We start from the raw sequence: 23913 nt of genomic DNA, 5'->3' as shown, positions 1-23913 counted from the left end.
TTCTTTCCTTGATGTCTCTCTCTGTGGTTTAGGTATCAGTGTGATATTGGCTTCATAGAATGAGTTTGGGAGGGTTCCCTCCTTTTCTATTTCATGGAATACTTTGAGGAGTATTGGAATGAGCTCTTCTTTAAAGGTTTTGTAGAACTCGGCTGAGAACCCATCTGGTCCCAGACTTTTCTTTGTTGGTAGGCTTTTGATGACCTCTTCTATTTCATTGCTTGAAATTGATTTATTTAAGTTGTGTATGTCCTCCTCGTTCAGTTTAGGTAATTCATATGTCTCTAGAAACTTGTTGATGTCTTCGAGGTTTTCTGTTTTGTTGGAGTATAGATTTTGAAAATAGCTTCTAATTATGTTTTGTATTTCACTCGTGTCTGTTGTGATATTTCCTTGTACATTCCGAATTTTAGTAATTTGGGTTTTCTCCTTGTTTCTCTTTGTTAGTGTGGCTAAGGCTTTATCAATTTTGTTTATTTTTTCAAAGAACCAACTATTTATTTTGTTAATTTTTCCGATTGTTTCTTTTGTTTCAATTTCATTGATTTAGGCTCTGATTTTAAGTATTTCCTGTCTTCTACTCCTTTTGGTGTTGGTCTGCTCTTCTTTTTCTTGGGCTTTGAGCTGTAATGTTAAGTCGTTTATTTGTTAATTTCTACTTCTTTTGTTGAATGCACCCCATGAAATAAATCTTCCTCTAAGTACTGCTTTCATAGTGTCCCAGAGATTTTGATATGATGTGTCTTTGTTTTTGTTTACTTCTGAGAATTTTTTAATTTCCCTCCTGTAGTCTTCTGTTATCCATTCATCATATAGTCGTGTAATATTTAATCTCCAGGTATTGGAGAAGTTTCTGTTTTTTAATTGTCATTTATTTCTAATTTCAATCCATTATGTTCTGATAGAGTACAAGGTAGTATCTCTATGTTCTTGTATTTGCTAACAGTAACTTTGTGGCATAAAATATGGTCTATTTTAGAGAAGGATCCATGTGCTGCTGAGAAGAAAGTGTATTCGTCCTTTGTTGGATGGTATATTCTATATATGTCCGTTAAGTCTAAATTGTTGATTGTGTTATTGAGATCTATGTTTTCTTTATTCAATTTTTGTTTGGAAGATCTATCCAGTGGTGAGAGAGGTGTGTTAAAACCACCTACTATTATTGTGTTGTGGTCTATTTGATTTCTGGAATTAACAAGGATTTGTTTGACATACATGGATGAGCAAATGTTTGGGGCATAGATATTTATGATTGTTATGTCTTGCTGATTTATGCTTCCCTTAAGCAGTATGTAATGTCCTTCTTTATCCCTTCTGACTAGTTTTGGCTTGAAGTCCACATTATCTGAAATGAGGATGGATACACTAGCTTTTTTGCTGTGTCCGTGTGCATAGTATGTTTTTTCCCATTCTTCACCTTTAGTCTATGGGTATCTCTTTCTATGAGATGAGTCCCTTGCAGGCAGCATATTGTTGGATTTTTCTTTTTAATCCAATCTGCCAGTCTATGTATTTTGATTGATGAGTTCAGGCCATTAACATTCAGGGTTATTATTGTGATATGATTTGTATTCCCAGTCATTTGACTCATTTTTTTTTCTGTTTTTTGACATGATTTGGTTTCTCCTTTATTTGGCTATTCCTTTAGGCTAGTTTCTCCCGTTGCTGATTTGCATCGTTGTTTCTCATGTCTTCCTCATGGAATGTTTTACTGAGAATGCTCTGTAATTCTGGCTTTCTTTTTGTAAAGTCCTTTAGCTTTTGTTTATCATGGAAGGATCTTATTTCATCGTCAAATCTGAAAGTAAGTTTTGCTGGGTATAAGATTCTTGGTTGGCATCCATTTTCTTTCAGGGCTTGGTTAATGTTGTTCCAGGCCTTCTAGCTTTTAGTGTCTGGATTGAAAAATCTGCTGATATCCCTATTTTTTTCCCCCTGAATGTAATTTGATTCTTTTCTCTTGCGGCCTTTAAAATTCTGTCTTTATTTTGTATGTTAGGTATTTTCATAATAATGTGCCTTGGTGTGGGTCTGTTGTAATTTTGTATATTTGGAGTCCTATAAGCCTCTTGTTTTCCATTTCATTCTTCAGATTTGGGAAATTTTCTGATATTATTTCATTGAATAGATTATTCCTTCCTTTGGTCTGTTTCTCTAAGCCTTCCTCAATCCCAATAATTCTTAAATTTGGCCTTTTCATGATATCCCATAATTCTTGTAGATTCTGTTCATGATTTTTTACCATCTTCTCTGTTTGGTCAACCTTGTTTTCAAGATTAAATATTTTGTCTTCAATGTCTGAGGTTCTGTCTTCCAGGTGTTCTATCCTATTTGTTATGCTTTCTATGGAGTTTTTAACTTGGTTTATTATTTCCTTCATTTCACGGATTTCTGTTTCTTTGTTTTTTTCAGTATCTCTAACTCTTTATTGAAATGATCTCTCGCTTCCCATATTTGCTCTTTTAACTGTTGATTGGTGCGATCATTTAATGCCTACATTTGCTCTTTCATCTTCTCCTTCAATGCTTGCATTTGCTCTTTCATCTTCTCATTTGCTTCCCTGATTGTTTTAATTATGTACATTCTGAACTCCCTTTCTGAAATTTCTTATGCTGTGCTGTCATTGGGTTTTTTTGATATAGTATCTAGGTTTGTTTGGGACATTTTCTTCCCTTGTTTTCTCATATTGGTCAGATGTCAGTGGGACTCTGACATATTGCAGATTTCCTCTATTGGCTTATAGTGTCCCTGTAGATTTTCCAGTGTATCACCTCCCAGCCTTCAGTATTCTGAAGTCTTGGAGGAACTTGATAATGCAGTGCTTCCAAAGAAAGCTGCCCCTAGCCCACTACTGGTTCCAGGGCTTGGAGCTGGCTCTGTGCGGAAAGGCTCTCACTGGGCGGTCTGCTCTGAGAAGCTGGCCGTGAAAAGAGCCTGCTGCCGGAGGGAGCAGGGCTGCTTTCCGAAGACCCTGGCTGCCCTGTCCTGGTCCTTGAAGCTCCCTACAGGCCGGAACTCGCTGCTGGCTCTAGGACTTAGAGCTGGTTCTGTGCAGAAAGGCTCTCACTGGGAGGCCTGCTCAGAGAAGCTGGCTGTGTGGGAGGAGCCCACTGCCGGAGGGAGCAGGGCTACCTGGAGAAGACTCTTGCTGCCCTGTCCTGCTCTGATAAGCTGCCCCTATCTGGGCCTGCCGCCCAAGCCAAGCTTCACGTGGTGGGGGAGACTCACCCCATGGCTCTATTTTCGTCCGGTCTCTCAATGCCTCCTCTTCTTGAGTCCTGGGTTCTGGAGCGACTGGAGATGCAGTCACCCTCTAGTCCACCATCTTGGATGGCCCTGTGGAAAGAGCCTGTGGCCGTAGGGGCAAGGCCGCCTGGAGAAGTCTCTGGCTGCCCTGCTCTGGTCCCAGAGGCTGCCTGTGGGTTGGAGCTCTCCGCTGGCTCCAGGACTTGTGGCTGGCTCTGTGTAGAAAGGCTCTCACTGGGTGGTCTGCTCAGAGAAGCTGGCCGTGTGGGAGGAGCCCACCACTGGAGGGAGCAGGGCTGCTTGGGCAAGTCCCTGGCTGCCCTGTCCTGGTCCCTGAAGCTCCCTGCAGGATGGAGCTCACCGCTGGCTCTGGGACTTGGAGCTGGTTCTGTGCAGAAAGGCTCTCACTGGGGGGCCTGCTCCGAGAAGCTGTCCGTGTGGGAGGAGCCCACCACCGGAGGGAGAAGGGCTACCTGGGGAAGACTCTAGTTGCCCTGCCCTGCTCTGATAAGCTGTCCCTATCTGGGCCTGCCGCCCAGGCCGAGCTTCTCCCGGTGGGGGAGACTCACCCTGTGGCTCTATTTCAGTCCAAGTCTTTCAATGCCTCCCCTTCTTGAATCCTGGGTTCTGGAGTGACAGGAGATGCAGTCACCCTCTAGTCTGCCATCTTGGATCCGAAATCAAAAGTTTAATTTTGACTCTCAAATATATCAGATTAAAATGTTGTAGTTGTTTCATATTCACATTGTCAGCAATCTTTTAAAAATTTAATGTATTTTATCTTAGTGGAAAAATAATTTAAATTATATCATGTTAGCATTACATGTCAAAAATTGTTTCAAATATTGTTATTTTTGTCTACACAACAGTAACTATGCAATTATATTCCTATTTTTATAATTATTCTATGGTATTTTTGAAATATGCTGCTATGGATAAAAATATAGTTCTGAAAATGTTAATAAAGATTTTTTTTGCGTGTGTGGTGCTGGGGATTGAACCCTGGGCCTTCTACATGCAAGGCAAGTACCCTACCAACTGAGCTACATGCCCAGCTCTTAATATAGATATTTTATAAACCCAATAAACTATTTTTGGCTAAAAAGAGAATGCATGAAACCAATAGATGATTGGAACTGCATTTGACATTCCTCCTTTATCTACTCTTTACACTAAAATCTGTTTCAAAGCATAAACAGTGTTCAAAAAATTAAAATATGATAGATTTATTTTTATGCAAATATTATCCCCTTCAGAATAATTGCTTAAAACAGGGGTGGAAATATTCATTAAATAAAAAAATTCAAGCAAGGAGCTTGAAACCATCAGTTGATTTTAAATGAAACAGGTTATGTTCTATTAGATGGCTGAGCCTCATGCAAACACAAGTTAATCTGGAAAGCAAAACCTGAGATTTCCTTAAGAAGAATGAATTCTGCCTCAAGGCTGTGTTACAGTAGTCATGTCTGAGATTTTAGGCTTCCACTGACCTGTACAACAATTGCTCTAGTCAATTCTTGAAAATCTGTCATATATATATATATATATAAACACGCATATTATATTAACTTGGTTCTATTTTTCTAGTGAATCCTGACTGATAAAGAGGTCTTAAATACATTTAAAAAATTAAGAATTTTACAAATGGAAAATGAGGGATTTTTTTTAAATTAGGGATGATTTCATAAATGATAAAAAACAAGAATGTCACAGATGGAATATTAAGAATGAGTATTTAAGAGATATTTACTGTTGACTAGTTTTATTTGAATTGTTACTAAAGAAACTTCTAAATAAACTGATCTTCTTTCATATAATAATTATACATCTAGGCAAAAATGTTAGGGAAAAATGATATCTGAAGCCTTCAGAAGATAAAGGCAAACAGATTATACAGAGAAGGCAAGATGTGAAACTAGAAGTCTCCATGGATGATGGTTTTTAACCCCTCTTAATTTAACAACCTAAACTGATTTCAAAAATTTACCATTTGAGGTCTGAAGAACTAGAAGATAGAGCAATTAGGAAATGCAAGAATTGAAGAGTGGAGGGATAAATTTGGATTTAACTTAAGGGAGAATATTAGAGAAGGAGATTTCCACATTTAAAAATAATTCTGTAATTTCCCAGCTAATCCTGAATTATGAGACATCAATGAATGTATGACACAGAGCGAAAGGAAGATAGAGGGAAAACTGTACAAATGTTTGAGCTCCAAGAGACAGATATTTCAGATTGAGTTGAATCAAGGTAATTGCCAGTTGAAAGAAAAATATTGACATTGCTGAGAAATTATAACAGCGTCTATAACATAATATTCTTAGTGTTTAGGATACAACACAAAACTATTTAGATTTATCATACAAAGAATTAGCAAATTATGATCCATTCTTTAGGGAAAAGACTACTTAAAAATGTCAATCTGGAAATGATTTGATTGTTTGATGCAGTGGAAGAGGTCAATAAAGAATCTTTTTATTATCCTTCATGAAGTAAAGAAATATCCTCTCATATTGAGTGGAAATACAAAATCTCAGTAGAGAAAAGAAACTGCAAAATGAAATAAGAAAATTCAAGAATTAAAGATATATAATACTTGATGTTAAATACTGCATACGATTCATAGCAAAATGGAGATGACAGAGATTCTGCAACTTTAGATATTCATCAGTGGGAATCATCGATAAGAATCATTCAAGAAAGGAAAAAATAAATAAGAAAACTTTAGGGTCATATGTGATAATAGCAAAATTTACAAAATGTATAGCATACCCTAAAGGAAAAAAAAAAAAGCCATAGGGAAGAAATAAGAACAAAACTCAAGCAGTTTTCCCAAATTTGGTGAAAAGACACTTCCAAATTCAAACCTTAAAAATTTATATAAATGAAACAAACATTTATGCTCTCAAAAAATAACTATTCATAGTGGCATTATTCACCATAGCACCAAACTAGAAATACCCAAATGTATTTTAACACAAATTTGGATACACAAATTTGGATACATAAAAGTTAATACATTCATGCAATGAAATATAATTAACAACAAAAAAGAATATAATAGCATAGTTGAATTTTATAGACATTATGAGCCTAAAAGACAGATATGAATAACATTTTGTATGTTTCCATTTATATGAATTTCTAGACAGTTGGCATTTCTCTATGATAATATAAATTAGAAGTATGTGTGCTTCTAGGTGGAGTGGGCATGAAAATGTTCACCATGTAGGCGTTAGTTACACATTTGTCAAAAGACATCAAAAGAGAAAACTACTTAAAGGGATTCAAGATAGCAGATTAAAACATCAGCACTCAACAGACTCCACAAGACAAACCCAAAACAACAGTGTAGGTGCCTGTTGAAATTGGTGGCCATGGCATTGGAATTCAACAGTGGGGAGAAAGAAACCTATGGACTTGGGGTGTGGCTTAGTGGTAGAGTATTTACCTAGCATGGATGTGGGTCTATGTTTCAATCAACAGAAGAAAAAAAGAAAAAATATCAAGGAAAAAGTGACAGGAAGGAATAACAGAAGGATGGAAGGGGAACAAGAAGGAAAGGGAGAGAAAGGGAAGGTACAATTCCTGGAGAAATCCAGAGATTTGAACAATTTGAATAATTCAATAATGATAAAGCAGGAGAAAGAATGCTTCAGCACTGATCACGTAACAGCAGACAGAGGGAGGAGGAATATCCCCTTCATAAGGATATAGGTGAATGAGGGAGGCCCAGAGAGTTTCACTAGCACAGCACTCAGCACCTTGAAAACATGTAGTCTAAACGCACAAACTGGGAATCACAGAATGAGGTGACTGAGAAGTTCTGTGTACTTCCCGGGGTATTCTCATGAAACTAAAACTGAGAACCTTCTAGATAGGGTCCTATTGTCCAAACTTACTACTCTGGGGATCAGAGGCCTCTGCATTTTTCTAACTCTGGGACCCTAGACCCCAGGCAATTTCACCATGCTATCTCAGCCAGCAGCAACCACATGAATCAGTTAGACCCAGGACACAAACCTGCTAAGAATTCTGTGTGGTGAAAAACTGGGCTGTGGCAAGAAGAGGAGTGGAAGGGGCTTGCTTTTAAAATTGGCAGCTCTGCTAACAGTTGGGCGAGTGAAGAGTCATTTGTGACTTTCTCTGCTATTTAGGATTGGTAGAGGATCATGTAAAAATCCTCAATGATATAAAAACAGCACTAAACACTTCATTAATTTATTAAAGATTTATTAAGCAACTATTAAATGCTTGACAAAAAGCTGAGGATCAGAATGCAAAACAACCCTCTGAACTGCCCTCTAAGATCATCATTTTGCCTTTATCTGTTCAGGCCGTGAGGATAAAATATCATAGACTGAGGTGACTTATAAACAACTAATATTTATTCCTCACAGTCCTGCAAACCGGAAATTCCAAATCAAGTCATCCTCATGTTTACTGTCTTTTGAGAGCTATTTCCTGGTTCATAGATAGTACCTTGTTCCTGCATCCTCATAGGGTTGAAGGGGCAGGGTCTCTGGGGCATCTTTTATAGCAACACTACTCCCAACCATGAGGGCTCTCCATTCATCATCTTCCAAAAGCTTCACCTTATAATATCATCACTTGAAAGTTAGAATTTCAACATATGAATTTGGGGAAAGACAAACATTCAGACTGGGGCCATATTTTATGACACATAGCATGAACACTTTCATCAATGCACTCAGCAAGCTATATATACTCCACAGATGTTAACTGAACAAGGAATAGAAGATTTTAATATTTTGGTCACTTGGAGAATTTGATAAAAGTATAGACATACATTTAGGAATATGTATATATATATGTATATACACACACATATAATATCTTCTGTAAAGTTAAAATCTATTTATGGTCTCCTTATGTTGTTTAATGATTTTCAAGGCCAATTTTTAGAAATTCTTATTATACAATAGTTATGTCAATAAGTGATATGTATGTACAAACATTCTAAGAAAAATTTGTGTGGGAAGCAGATGATTAAAATAAAATACCTACAGGAAGAGAAAGGTCACTGCTAAAGTGCATTGAATGGTCAAAAGCAGACTCCTTTGCTTATTGTCAAACTTTGAGTAGTGTGGAAAGTACTTACATTGACTCAAAAATGTATAAGTACTTGGTTGTTTTGTATTAACTTAAAAATTGAATTATTTTAAAGAAGTAGCATGACATATTGTAATCTATAGCCAACCTTCTTTGATTTTAAGTTCTTGTTTTAATAACTATTAGCTCTAAATCTTAAGGTTTTGTCTCTGTAAATGGGAGTAAAATGTTATCTGCCACATGCAGATTTTAAAGGTTAAATTAACTACTATTCTAAAGCATTACAATTATTAGTAATGATATATGAAAATATTAAAGAGTGTGCAAGTGCATATGGAGTAAAATTTTAATGATTTCTGTAGCTGTTTAAATAAATTCTGAGATGCAGAGATATTTGAGAAAAAAGTGAAGAGAACTGGATATAATAATTGAGAAAAGCAAAAGAATACATGAAAAGTTACTTCCAGATACTGTTTTTATAGCCACAGATTACTTTAACAAGACATTGAAAGCAAAAGAAGAATTAAAAATACTATTTGTATTGAAATCTCAGTACTTTTATTTCTACAATTAGTATCTTAATTATCTAAACACATGTTTTAAGACCAGCTCATTAGATAACTTTTAAATGTGTAAGGTATGTAGGTAGCATGGGGGAATTTATATGAGGTAGGCAATAATAAAGCATTAAAGAAATTAAAGAAAGAAAAAAAGGTTTTTTTTTTTTTTTTTTTTTTGGTCAGTTGCTGAAGTACAAACCCAAGTGGAACTGATCCTGGGTAGGATCATATCAGTAGTCAAAAGTTTTACATTTTACAAAAAAAGATTGAATTTCTCATTCTCCTTACCATGAAATGCTTCTGCACGTAGTTGTTTATATTCTGACTAGTAGTAATTTATATTCTGACTTCTTTGGTCAGATGTTTGAGTAACTATACATGATGTGCTGTAGAAAAAGTGTACAAAGATGCACTCTGATCTGTCTCTGACCTGGAGCTACCTCTAGAACAACAAAGGAAGAAACTTATATGATTAGCTAAGATGAAAAGATATAAGTGTTACAGCCAAGTAATGAACAAATTGCCAAGGAAGCCACAAAGGAACAAGGAAGTGATAAAAGCAGGATAGATTTGCTATTATTTTCACTTTTATCTAACTAGGTATAGTCTACACTTAAAATTTTCATTTCCTGTTTTTCCACTTTTCTTGGACTATCTTGTAATTTTTATCATCCTTGGGATCCTATTCCAGAAGTTTTATTGTTCTCTCTTTACTAATTTGCTGAATTGTCATTTCAGTTTTAAACTATAGTTTGTGAATATTAGTATTTAAGGATATTTTTCTGCTTCTACATTAAATTATTTTTAATCTTGAAATATAAAGTATTTGAATAACATATACAATTGCATCCACCTACATTCAATTAAAACACTAAACAGGAATATTGTAAATCAAAATATTACCAGAAGTAAAATATAAGTCATGTAAGATAAAGTTCTAATTATACTAAATGTTTCTAATGGGCTTTGTTAGAATAACAAATTTGAATACATTCTTCTACATAAACAAGAGAAAAAAAATATTACTTCCATCTTCACTGTTGCACTGTATACAAGAAAAGAAAGTTCAGGTATTTGGCAGTTCAAACAAAAGAAGATAACAATCTTTTTGCATCCATCTGAATTCTCCTACTCTAGGCAGCTACAAATTATTCTATGCAGATACATGCACCCACAAAAGTGAAAAAAATTAAAACATAAATAGAATAAAACACATTCAACTTGTCTCTGCTCGGGCATGCTTTCTATATGAAATTATTTTTCTGATATTTGGACTACTTATCCACATTAGCTATTTCTTACTTTGCCCATTTCAAGTATGGATTAGAATTCATAACTACTTCATACACATCATGAGGATTAATGGTTCTAAGAAGCTTTCAAGATGGAATTTCTTTCAAGTATAAAGCATCATTAATAATAAAGAAAAAGGAAATTAAACTTTAGCATAAATATCCTTGCACATGATGACAAATTGGTATCCTGATGAACATAACTGGCATGTTATATTTATGACTATATGCAGATTATAGGGTGTAACATCATAATTCTATATAGATGCACAGATCATACATCATGGAACATATACATTCCACACCTATGTGTCTGAGCACAAAATACACACACACACGCATACACGAAGTCTCACATGTTCTGTGCAAGCTTACCAGTAAGAGAAATAAATATCAAGAATGAATTATATAACTAATTAAGAAATGAATCTTCACAAACACAAGTTGATTTTTATTAAAAGTATATATGCGTTTTTGATATATCTCATATTTTAGTGTTTTTCAAAAACCTGTGAAAGTTAATTTGCTATAAATATTCTGTAAAATCATGAAATGTTATATTTGATATTATGGAATACTAATTAACATGAATTGAGAAACAATGTCCTCAGAAACTACACAATAATATTTTGTTACGAGAAATAGCTATATTCTTCAAATTCGGGCAAATTCCATGACTATATAAATAGAGAGTATTTCATTCTCGCCAGCAGATAAGATGAAATCTAATATGCAGAGACACCAAAAGACATCTGTATGGGAAGCACAATTAATTTTGATATGTTTAAATAAGATGGTCCTCCAATCACAACATATATTTCAAAGCAATTCTATGTGATGCTTTTGATTCACAAGTTTAGAGATGATAACGCTGATGAGAATGTGGATAGTAAAATATCAGAACTGGCAGCACACAACTCCAATTTAGAAAAGAAATTAGATTTCCCTGCAAAATAGATTAGGGAAGGAAGTGGAGACAAAGTGCAGTACAACACAAAGACAATTCGAGCAAACATTCCGAGACTGGCGAGAAGGAGTTGCATTTCTGCTTAATGAAGTGGATGATTTAGAGACTAAGTCTTCAGATTTCACATGGGAAGGGAGAGAAGAGAAATGTAAAGTAGTTACTGGGCAACCTGCTTTGAGATTTGAAGCATTCATGCTTAGCATCACACACTACCCTTGCATTTCTGAAGTTCTAGAACCCTGCAATAATTAATTGCCTTAAAAATTGAGAATATTTCCACTTAAATTATATGTAAAAACATATAGTTAGTACATGGCTATGCCTTTGCTAAAAACAGAAAAATCATCATAACATTGATAACTTAAATTTACTCTTTTGTGGAAGCAGCTTCTAGCTCACTCTCACATTTCTAATTATCTAATAAATATTCATCGAGTTCTTATTAGTTGCCAGGCCTTTTCTAGATTGTAGAAATAGACTTTTTTATGTCCAATATTCCATTGAAAGAAGATTGACAATAGATAATAGGGAAACAGAGAAATTTTCTATAACATGAAAGGATGCTAGGTATTACAGGAATGATGTCTAGAGATGAACAGGTTAGGGGTAAGAATTCACAAATCAATAAGTGGTCATGGCAAGACTGGATGAGAATATGAGGGAAGGAGGCTTGAATGAGATGAGATGTGGACTCATGGGTGTCTGGGGAAATGGTTCCTAGCCGTATGTTGCTCAGAACTACCGTCCAGTGTCTCAACTACAGTAGGAACAGGGTGTGGTTGGAAAGCAATAGTAGATGGGAACAGAAAGGAAAGGTATCATCAAGTAGAGCCTCGTAGACCATTGGAAATCTTTGCTATCAAGCAGGAGGTGACATCATTGGACTGGGTGGGATCATATAAGAATGCGTTTGTAAACTCAAGCCTATGTTCCATGATACAGTGTTTAAGTGACAGCTAGAAGCATTCTTATTTCCTTGCTAATTAAAAAGTGTGAAATTACTTCCATTATTCTTTAAATAAAAGGCTGATATTATATGCAATATGTACCTTATCTTTCACTTTGATTAATTTTTTTATTGACATTATAATTGTAAACAGGAGGTATTGTCCTTTCCAAATCTGATATTTTCTTTCAAAAACTGTGGTAGAAGACACTGAAACACAGTGGAATTAGAGTACAGGGTGTTATGGTTTTGATATGAGGTGTCCCCCAAAAGCTCCTCCTAATGCAGGGATATTCAGAGATAAACTGATTAGATTTTGAGGGCTGTAGCTTAATCAGTCCATCTTAACTTGAATGACTGGGTGGTAACTGTAGGCAGGTGGAGCACAGATGGAAGAGGTGGGTCACAGGGGGCATGCTCTGGAAGGATTCTTTTTTCTGTAACCCTCCCCAACCTTTCCTGACCCTGTCATGAGCTGAGCAGCTTTCCTCCATTGGATATACTGCTTCACCTTGCACCCAGAGCAATAGAGTCAACCATTTATAGATCGAGACCTCTAAAATGATCAGCCCCCCAAAAAACTTTTCCTCTTCTAAATTGTTCTTGTCAGGTATTTTTGTTACAATGATGAAAAAAATAAAATTACAGGGCTATGGCATAAATCTCTATTTATCTCCATGACTTTATTTTGTCTTTGGTCCATAGTAATGAAATGGCTAGCTAGGGAGATTACTATTCAGAGTATCTTTATGTTTTCCAGCATCCCTTGCAGATAAGTGAGATCATGTGAATAACTTCTGGTCAATTATATATAATTGTACATAATTGGTAGTGTCCTATAGTAGTTTCTCAGCAGACCTGTTATAGAAACAGAGCTGGCATTTATAATTCAGCCTTTCTTCTCCCCCGTTTCTCCATTCTATAAAGTAATAGCAAAATCTCATAGCTTCTCTGTAAGCTTATTTCTGCACTTTAGCTTTATCTTTCTGGACACTTTCAAGTGTGGTAACAATATCACGGTTAAGAGTGTAACCTGGTTCAAATCCCAGTTCTGTAACTGGTTTAGCTGTGTGAACTGTTTAACTCTTTTACTCTTGTTTTATCATTTGCAAAATGATGTCATTCTGAGAATTAAATGATTTTAATTAAATTCATACAAAATATATGATAATTCACACAATATATATGGGAGCCTGATCATAGTAGCCTTCCAATGCCATTTCAGCTAGCCACTTTTATCATGTTTTATTAGAAAATAGACACTTTCACTCAAATATTATAAATTATTCCCCCCAAAAAAACTTTTTTGATTCACAGAGATCTAAATTCACAATAATCTTTATAGCAAAGAGGGAGATTTTTCTGAAATATTCTTTTTATTTGTTTTAAATCCAGAATACACAGGCATAACTGCTTTAGCATCATATTTGATCCAATTTCTACTTTAAAAATAAATTCTCAATTGTTGTTTGACCTTGTTAACCAGAAACACAATAGTTCTAAGCACATAATAGTTTCTCAATAAGTGCTCACTGAGCAAATGCATCTAATTATAGAGAAGCTAAAATATTTTTAAGACGTCAAGCACCTGAAATCTTTAGATTTTTTGTTTTTATACAACTAAATACATATAACGTCCTCCGAAGTCAAACCTTAAAATTTAGATGCAGTTACTTCTGGGAAATGTTAATGTAGGTAGCCTTTTCTGAGAGAAATCTAAAAAAAATGAATAAATAAATATGCACAAAGAGAAAAAAAAAGTCATGTTTTATCTAGTGTTGGTACTTTTTTTATATTGTCCTAATGTGCCCATCCAAACATAAAGACCTTGAAAAAAATTAGCAAAGATTTCTCTTTGTTACTAGACTGTAAACTTCAATTAAGGTGCGTAGGTAAAGTTACTGCCAGATGACCTAATAGAACAGAACTTCAAAAACTGCATTTGTTCGAATGAAATTAGAGGAAGAAGTTGTGGATACATAGTAGAGTATAGTGTGTGTTTATAAACTGTCCTTTTAAACTATGTCTGCATTATTTGGAGCAGAATACAAAGGAACTCTTCATGTAAAACTGAGGAACACTATAGTTCTGTGAAAAGGTGTTGTGTGATTCTTTTCATTTGATGATATCTACATGAGGTGGAATTATGTGCAACTTTCTCCTTTATTGCACTACTTTCATATTTTCATATCTTCCTTCCATATTTTCTATATACAAGCATTTCAAAAATGAACAAATAACAAATAACAGATTGGGAAGCAAGTGAGCAGAAACCTAATATTTTAGCTACACAGGGTAATATTACATGAATATGTTGTTATGGTTTACATGTGAGGTGTCCCCCAAAGCTCATACGTGGGATAATGCAAGAAATGATTGGGTTATGAGAGCCTTAGCCTAATCAGTGTGTTAATGCACCAATAGGGATTAACTGGATGGTAACTGTAGGCAGGTAGGATGTGACTGGAGGAGATGAATACCTAGTGTGTGACTTAGTGTATATATATTGTCCCTGTGAGTTCAAGTTAGTCTCTTTATTACAAAGATAGATAGATGGGTGTGTATATATGATTTACCTGTACATACATATGTATGGTGCATACAAACATATAATATATGAATATATGTGTGTATGTATGTATACATGTTTGTATACATATGTATATATGTATGCATATGTATACATAAGTAAATAGATGTTCTTATATATGGAGACAGAGTGAGATACAACATATTATAAATGCAGCTACCTGCTAATTCCTCTTAGCAACAACAATAAGACTAAGAAGGATATAAAGAGCAATCTGGATGCACAAGGCCCTAGATTTGATTCCCAGCACTACAAAAAACAGGTCTGGGAGTTAAGTCTAAAACCAAAACACACTGGATGCTGACTTAGAGCCAACATCACCTTCAAAAGAATATAAGTGAACATCAGGAAATGCCAATTCCCAGGTTAAAAAAATACACTGACTGAACTTTTCAGAGCACTATTTAGAAAAGAGCATTCTTTGAGATGAAATCAAGTACCCAATTTTCATAACAATCTACCATGATAGATGTAAACATTGGACAATGAAACCAGAAAACCTTTGAACTTTCAGAAAGGTGTTCTTGGTCTGCTTTGCAGTCAGCCAGAGTGATTTTTATCCCATTGGCACTTGTACTTATCATTTAAGTTAATAAATTATCATTCTGCTTTCTAAGATAGGTCTCCAGTCATCTTTTTTATGTTAGCATCTCTCATTCTAAAGAACTGTGAGGCAAGGCAAGGTCAGGTTTTAAATCCAGAAGACAGAGTTTAAGTCCTTGATCAGGACAGTGTAACTCCTCCAAACTTCTACATGAACTGTTCATTTTTATTTGGAAAACAAACCCAATATATAAAAAAGAAGACACAATTATTGTGTTTTTCAATATTTACCTTTATTGTCTACATATTATAAACAAATGACCAACCATTTAATTTGTCAATTTTTATAACAAAATTAAAAGTTGAGAGTTTAAAATAGATAAACCCTGTATTATTATAATAGTAATAGGTGTATTAAGTCAAAATCATAAGCATGATAAAGTTCACATTTAGAAAATTAGCCTACATGATATATTGAAAAAAAGGAAGATCAATGAAGATAGACCAGTCAAAATATGACTAAGAGTAGTAAGGACCTGATCATTAGCAGGGATGGGGAAATGACTGTATTTGGGAAATTCTTAGTGTGAGATCTAGATTCAAACTACAAAAGCAGTCTGACAGATTAAGCAGAAAAGGAGTTTATTAGAAAGATATTAGGTAGCTTAAAGAACTGCTTAGAAAACTAGATATCTATTTATAGGTTCTCAATTGAACTTCCAGGAAGAATATTAAAAACCAACCCTGTCCCCCCCCCGCAAAAAAAAAAAAGCCAAAGGCTGAATGTTTTCTCTGATATGCAAAAGTTAATTCACAATAAGGGTTGGGGAATAGGAAAGAATAGAGTTACTATATATTAGGTAGAGGGGAGTGAAGGGAGGGTAAGGAGTATGGGAGAAAGAATGATAGTAGAGTGAAACAGACATCTTCACGAGCATGTATGACTGCATGACCGATGTGATCTTGCAATATGTATAATCAGAAAAAAGAGAGATTACACTCCATTTATGTATGATATATCGAAATGTATAAATGCATCCTACTGTCATATACAACTAATTAGAATAAATAAATTTTTAAAAAATTTTTAAAAACCTATCTAAAAAATGGACTGTTGAGAAAACACCTCTCTCCCATTGCCTCCCCTTGCACATTATGTAGCAAGTACTATTGCCAGAAATTTGAGTTTAATGCTACCACTACCTGTGGTAGCAGGGTCTTAACCTTAATTATCATAGCCAGGCACCTCTGTCATCATCCCTAACTTATGAAAAAATTCTGTGTGGAGTCCTTTAATTCATTTGCTTATTTTTTATTCAGATCTTCAAAAAGTCTATTTTATTGTTACAGATTAGGTCCTGGACCAAAAAGGAGCAGGGAAGTTGGATTTTCTTAATTCTACATGGTGCAGACTAGATTAAAAAAATTTCCTCAAACAGAAAAATTGTTTAAAAAATGTTAGGCTTTCTAGAAAATAATAATAAATTCTGCTATAGAGAGATATTTTATAATTTGAATTTTTATAAATATGGAAGTGGTTGTTAAGATTGAGTAAAGGGGAAGATGTTGGAAGGAGATAGAGAATAAGGACTCAAAGTTGAGTTCAAATTTTACATTTCAATGTGTTTGTTAAAATTTAAGTAGCATTTTATGCTTTGTGAATGATTAAACAAAATATTATTGAATAAAGTATGTAATCAAAAGCACTTGAATTAACATATTTAAAGTCAATGAATAAGCCAGTAAATATTTGTGGGACATATAAAATCACTGCCTATAAAGGAGATGTACAAGATTTTTTTTTTTTTTTTAACCTCGTAATGTCAATGTGAGCATTTGCAAAGCTTGTAGGTTAGACTTTTAGATCAGGGGAGTATAATATGTGCTATTTATAGAGCTGGGAGTCTGATGGCAGACCAGAAGGAGGTGAATATTCCTCTTCTCTTGTACTTCTCCTGCATGAAAAGATGTGTGGGGTCAGTTTTGGATTGTATGTGCAAGTGTTGTAATGCTTTTATTTCCCCATGCAATATTTTGAGGATGGAGGACAATTATTCCTTCATTTAATACATATTTGTAGAGTATTCACCATACTCTAGGAATTGTGTAAGGCAAAAAAACTAATACAGAGAATAATAAAACAAAATCTCTGTCCTATGAGAGTTCATAACTGATAAATGTTATGATAAAATTAAAATTGAAAGTATGAAAGCAAGTATGAAATTATTGATAGAAGAAAGATGTTCAGAAAGAGATCTCTGGAGAAATTAGTAGCTGAAAGACATTTTAAGAGAACGATACAGCCAAGGAAAGAATTTGAAAAAAGCCATAAGTTCAAGACTTGCAACTAGAAATGATTTCATTCTAATTTAACTAACATTGCCAATTTTGTATAGCATATTTTTTTTTTAAAAGCAGAAAATCTGAATGTCACCAGTGGTTTTTCCCCCAAAGCAGCTATATAATTCTCCACCCATAATCTTAGAAGAAAAACTTAAAAATAAAATTTATAAAACAATAAACTTGGAGATACTCTCATGTAAGAACTTAGTATATTATACAAAATTTGCACTTAAAAACTGCCCTATAATAATATAGTGTTTATTGCACTGAAAATTATCTAATATGCTGAAAATGGAAATACAGCATAATTACATGAAATAATATCTAATTATCAAAGTAGTGTACTTCATACTTATTATTTCCTGATTTTTTTTTAATTATTAATTTGTATTAGTTGCAAATAAAGAGGATTGACAAAACAACAAACGGGCCCCTTCAACTTTATGAATTTATGAGTGCTGTCTCTTTTACCCTCAGAATTATACTTTTTAAAAATAATATTGATTTCTGGCGGAGCTCAATTCAAGTTATAACCTAGATAAAAATCTAAATAAAAGCTCTAGCTTACTTACTTTTAGTTGATTTTTTTTTTTTTTTTTTTGAAAATCACTAAATTTAGAGGTCACACAGTTGAACACATATTACTAGTCTTTCACTAGCTTTGTTGTAGATGCCACCACCAACTAAACCAACCAACAAAATCATTCTCTGGTAAAAATTGTCTTTTGCTTTTTTTTTTTTCTGTTCTGCATTTTAAACTAAAAGATTATGTCTGGGGGTGGGGGGAACAATTCTATCTTATCAGTGACTTTTATTTCTGTTTACTTAACCCAGAACATTAGACAGTGTTATGATTTGAATCTGGAATGCCCCACCAAAGCTCATGCGTTAGAGGGATGGTCCACAAAACAACAATGTCCAGAGGTAGAGCTTTTAGAAGGTGGATAATGAGGGCTCTGACCTCATTAGTCGATCAGCTTTTTTAATGTATTAATAATTAGAATGGGCTACTGGGAGAAAGTGGAAACTGTAAGCAACTAGGGCATGGTTGGAGGAAGTAGGTCACTGGGAACCTGCCCTTGGGGTCTACATTTTGCCCCTAATTCCTTTCTCACTCTTAGTTTCTACTTCCTGGCTACCATTAACTGAGTAGCTTTTCCCTGCTATGCTCTTCTTTCATGATGCTCTGCTTCATCTTTGACCCAAAGCAATGGAGCCAGCTCACCATAGACTGAAATCTCTAAAACTGTGAACAAAAATAAACCTTTTCTCTTCCAAGTTGTTTGTGTTACATTCTTTGGTCACAACAGTGAAAAACTGACGACCAACCCAGGGAACTTTCAGATAACAGCAGCAAGTACATCAGTAAGATTAGACCACCACAAAAGTTAAGATCACCCAAGCACCCTGCCTACTTGTCAAATAATAAAAATATACCTTCCCTTGTAATTCTACAGCAAGATGACTTTTTAATTTTTTAAAGTTAGAACAAGAGTCCTTACCTTCCAATTTATTGACTTCTTGCCAATAATGCTTTCTTCTCCACCCATTACTCTGTGTATTGAGTTATTGACTTCATTGGGCAGCAGCAGTGAATCTGACCTTTCAGTTACAAAGAATACAGAAATGGCAGTGTGGCATTTCTCCAGTCTTATAGCTAAACTTCCCATTTACACATTTTGAAATGTGCTAATGTGATATAGTATTCTCTGTTCACCATAATCCCAACCATTTCCTTCATTGTGGTAATAATGTACCTGTGATTCCAGGCAAGTAGTCATCTTCCCAGCATTTTAAGTCTCTTTGCAAAGCAGGGTCTCCAGTACCTGCCAGAATTCTGTGCAATAGTTGTGTAAATCTTTCCATATTGGACCTTGTGTTATAAATAATTGAGTTAAAATGTGTCACTCTATTAGGTAAATTATTTCATAGCAGAGAACAATTCAGGTGTAAGACCTGAAAAAATTTAGATTTCAAACTTGACAATTACTTATAGCAGATTCACAAGATAAAAATGGGCCACTGATACTTTAGTGCCTGAATGAAAATGCCCTAAGTTGGTGTTGGTGACCATCTGGAACTTGGAGATTAAAAGTAGAAGGTGATGAAAAATGGTCACATTACTGACAACTGACATTTTCAAAACTCATCTTATGAAGTTCTTGCATCTTAAAATTAACTGATACAGTCCTAGTGATATTAGGAAACAATCATGCAGTACCTTATGTTATATTTAACTTTAAAAGATTAAATAATCAAAAGGTAATCAAATGAATGCTTGGTAATTGGTGTTATTTGTAGAAGCTCTTGAAAAACAGTGAAGTTATTTGTAAATCCACCCTGCAACCCGTCCCTCATACTGGGGACCGAACCCAGGGCTGCTTTGCCAGTGAGCTAGATCCTTGTTTTTTTTTTTTTTTTTTTTTTTTTTTTTTATTAACTTTTTTATATTGAGACAGGGTCTCATGAAGTTGCAGAGGTTGGCCTTGAACTTATGATCTTTCTGCCTCAGTCTCCAGAGTCACTGGTATTACAAGCATGTGCTACCACACCCATCCATGAGGTTCTTTTAAGAGAACAAACAGGAAGAAAAATTTTATAAACATAAAACAGATTTAGACACTGAAATGCATTAAACTGGACATGAACAGAAGTAGAATGCTCAAAAACCCAGTGCTAACTTTCCACTAGTATTGAAGTTTAGATTCTTATGTTATTTCTTAATCATTCTGATTATTTAACACTCAAAATTTCAAATAATTATTAATATGAAATTGGTTAGTGATATTATGAGATCTTGGAGTTATCTTCACAGAAATGGTTGAATTTAATTGCTCTGTGCACTCTACTGTTCTCAAAAATAGAATGCTTTTCTCTGCCCCATTTATGGCTTACCTAGATTTCTTATTCACTTTAAAATACTTGACTTCAGAAAGAAAAGCATTTAGTTAGCCTGCATTATGAGTGACAGCTTCAAGGTGCAACCCAGGAATTAAAAATTAATTAATCATTGAAATAATGAAGGTGTCCATTGAACATCAATTAACCTCTTTCTTTTTAAGAAATGTTCCATCACTCCCTCAAAATACCAATTTAAATGAGTGTGTTTAAGTCACCTTTAAGACGCTGTCTAATGTGATCATTAACTGAAAGGATAATGTACGTGAATCATCCCACAGAGTGAAGGAAAAGTAAGTTGGTTTTCCAAGTGAACTGCTACAGTTTTTCTCCAAGAAACAAATTAATTCTCCCAGTTTGGTTATTGTTAGTTAGGTGTTAGGAGGATAACAATCAGATTGAACCACAATCTAACAAGTGAGTGGACAAGAGCCCCACCCCCTACTCCCAGAATATTTTATCAATGGAAAGCTAAACTGGTGACTTTTCAGGAAATATGACACTAAAATAAAGAATGAAAAAGTGAAATTATGAAAAGAAAACATACTTCAGACTTCTGAAACTCACTCAGCTCAGACTGTTTTCCAGATCATTCCAGCCTTTAGTAGAGAGCTCTGTCTAACCTTCTTTATATATAAGTGCTTACACAGGGCAAAACTTGGTTTTAGAAAATTTTCTGAAAATACAGAGAATTTCGGCAAACAAGGGGCATCTTTCTACCATAAACAAGTCATAGATAATTATTTGGGTAAATTTCAACTTTTTAAATAGAAAACAAGGAAAAGAAAAAAAATTAATTTTATTAAAGATTGACATTTTATACTGTTCATTTGGAAATAGATAGCTCATATCTTATTAAGCTTGACAGTTACTCTGATGACTACCTAAATGGAAATATTTCTTCTCTTTGTCCCAACTCTTTCACTTCATTATGTGATACTGATGACAAGCTTTTCACCTAGATTGCAGCCAGCGGGCTTGAGCATCGCCTGCCAGAAGTGATTAATACCAATCAAACAGAGTTTGTTCAGTTGGAAAGACTGGCAGAAAACATTTATCATCTTCTCAAGGAATTAGAGTTCCAGATTGGCTCTGTGCTTGAGATAAACAGGATATAAATGCATTTGCTCCAATGTTCACCTTGTTATCACAGTTATTGAGCCAATTTTTCCAAGCAAAGAAAGTAAGTGTGCCCAACCTTTCCAACGGCCTTCATGCTTAAATAGCAGCGCATAAAATCTTTCAGTAATAACTGAAGTTATAATGCTCGGATTTTAAATTCAGGGAGAAATCAAGTAACCCCCCATAGGACAACACATCTCCCTCAAATTCTTTCTGAGAACTCTGCATCAATAATGAAATATGAAAGTGACACAATCACATGCATTCATTTCTATTTCCCTATTGTATTTTACTATACAATGTGTCTGGACTTCATTCTAGCACTTTCTGATCCTGTAAGGCTGCCTCCTATCTCTCCCATATCTCTGTCACTATCACCCAACTTTTCCAAGCTAGGCATTCTTCAGTGCTAGCTACAAAGTCCTCAAAAATTCACATCTATCTTCCCTTATGTGCATGTTCCAGTCCTAATCGTGGTTACCAGTATGCCATCATACCTAGGCCTAGGAATTATGTGCCGCATCTCCTCCTCTATTATTTTTCAAGTCTGTTGTTTTGGTTTAAACTCCATCAGTCTTTCCTCTAAATGTTTATCTTTTATTTTAAAAGTCTACGTGGTAGTTACAAAGAAACATTAAAACAAGCATTATTGCTATAATCATTCCAAATCTCCTTAAGGCAATGCAGTTGTCTCCTCACTAAAATCACAGTAAAGAAAATAAAAAAAATATGAGAACACACAACCATCTTCTTTTGGTTTCTCCTTTCCTCCACTTAGCAAACAGTTCCCCAGTATTTACCATGCACGGCCAGACCCTCAAGGAGTTCACTGACCAATGGGCTAGAAAGAAGACAAAATCAATTCTCACAATACAGTAAATCACAAGAAATGCATGTAGTCCCACAGAGGGTATTTGGAAGGACACCTGATCAGATTATGAGAGAAGCAAGGGTTAAGGGAGTTCCACCTAAACTAATAGAGTAATGGAAGCAAAGGCCCAGAGGTCCGAATGATTAGGTAAAGCTGAAAGAAAGGGATGCAGTTTCCTCACTCATGGCAGATGGTGAGAGGTAAGCAGGGAGTATGACTTTTATGAGGAAGGCTAGTTTGTCACAATAAGCACTTAAACCATCAACCAAAATACCAAATCCTTTCTAAAATCTTAGAAATGCTATGTATGCAATTATACAAATAGATTTACAAATCACAAGGTTAATATTCCAAAGATTATAGAATGGTTTGGAGAAGAAGAAACAGGAGACAGGTTATTAGAGTTATCTAAGGGAAAAATTATGAGAACTTAAGTCTATGGAAACAAAATTTCAATTTACATTTTCAATACAGAAACCCAATTGACTAAGTAGCTATTGAACAGATGTGGTCCCATTAAATGAAGCTGATCTCTTAATTCGTGCTCCAGAAAACACACTGGTTGCAATTTGGGAAAATGCCCTCTTTCTCATGGCAAAGAGGATGTGCATGTACAGACATTTACCCTAGGAGCACACCTGGAAATTAGTTAGGACAAATAATAAGCCAAATCTTACGTTTTGATGACATTAAAATATAAAAATGACTCAAATTAATTTTACCAAAAAAAAAAATCCTGTTTTGACAATAAAAAGAGCTTCAAAACACCAAAACACATAGCATAAGTAGTTAGAAAGTGCCTCTGTGAACTAATCCTTCAACCTAGACACACAAAATAATTTAAAAATCCAGTTTATGCCCTTCTAATGAGCTTGTGGCAAAAGCCATATACAGTTTCCTAATAAGATTTTAAGAGAAAGTCACAGGTAGGAAACTGTGAAGGTGGAAGGTCAGAGTTAGTACTTCAAGTACTTACTGAAATTGTTTACTCAAGTCAGAACCTTTATTAACTGCACTCTTTTCTTCTGGAAGATAGGGTTCAACTATAAATTATTTGGATAGGCCACAATCTCCACATTAATTTACCAAGGCTTTCATCCTCCTACACTGAAGTGTATTTCTTAATACAGCTCAAAAGACATCAAGTACCTCATCCAACCTATCCGCCAGCTCTAAATGGGATTTGACATTACGAGGTCAGCATTGCTTTTCCTCATAGATGACTAACAAATTTACGGAGACATAAGTTCACTGTTCTCACATGGATCACTGCGCAACAGACCAGTGGTTTTTGATGGTAACATTTAGGTTTTAGTTATTAAATGAAAGCAGAAACGCAGGCTGTGACAAATTGCTTGGCACTTAAGTAATGATCCAGATAGATACCTAGAAGAAAGGCCAATGTGTCTTCAGATTTCAATTGGGAAATTGACCAATAGTAATGAAATTACATTATTTTGTG

This window comes from Sciurus vulgaris (genome assembly GCF_902686455.1).
Source record: "Sciurus vulgaris genome assembly, chromosome: 10".
NCBI classification, from domain to species: Eukaryota; Metazoa; Chordata; class Mammalia; order Rodentia; family Sciuridae; genus Sciurus; species Sciurus vulgaris.
The sequence above is the reverse complement of the archived record's forward strand: the minus strand, read 5'-3'. Positions refer to the sequence as shown.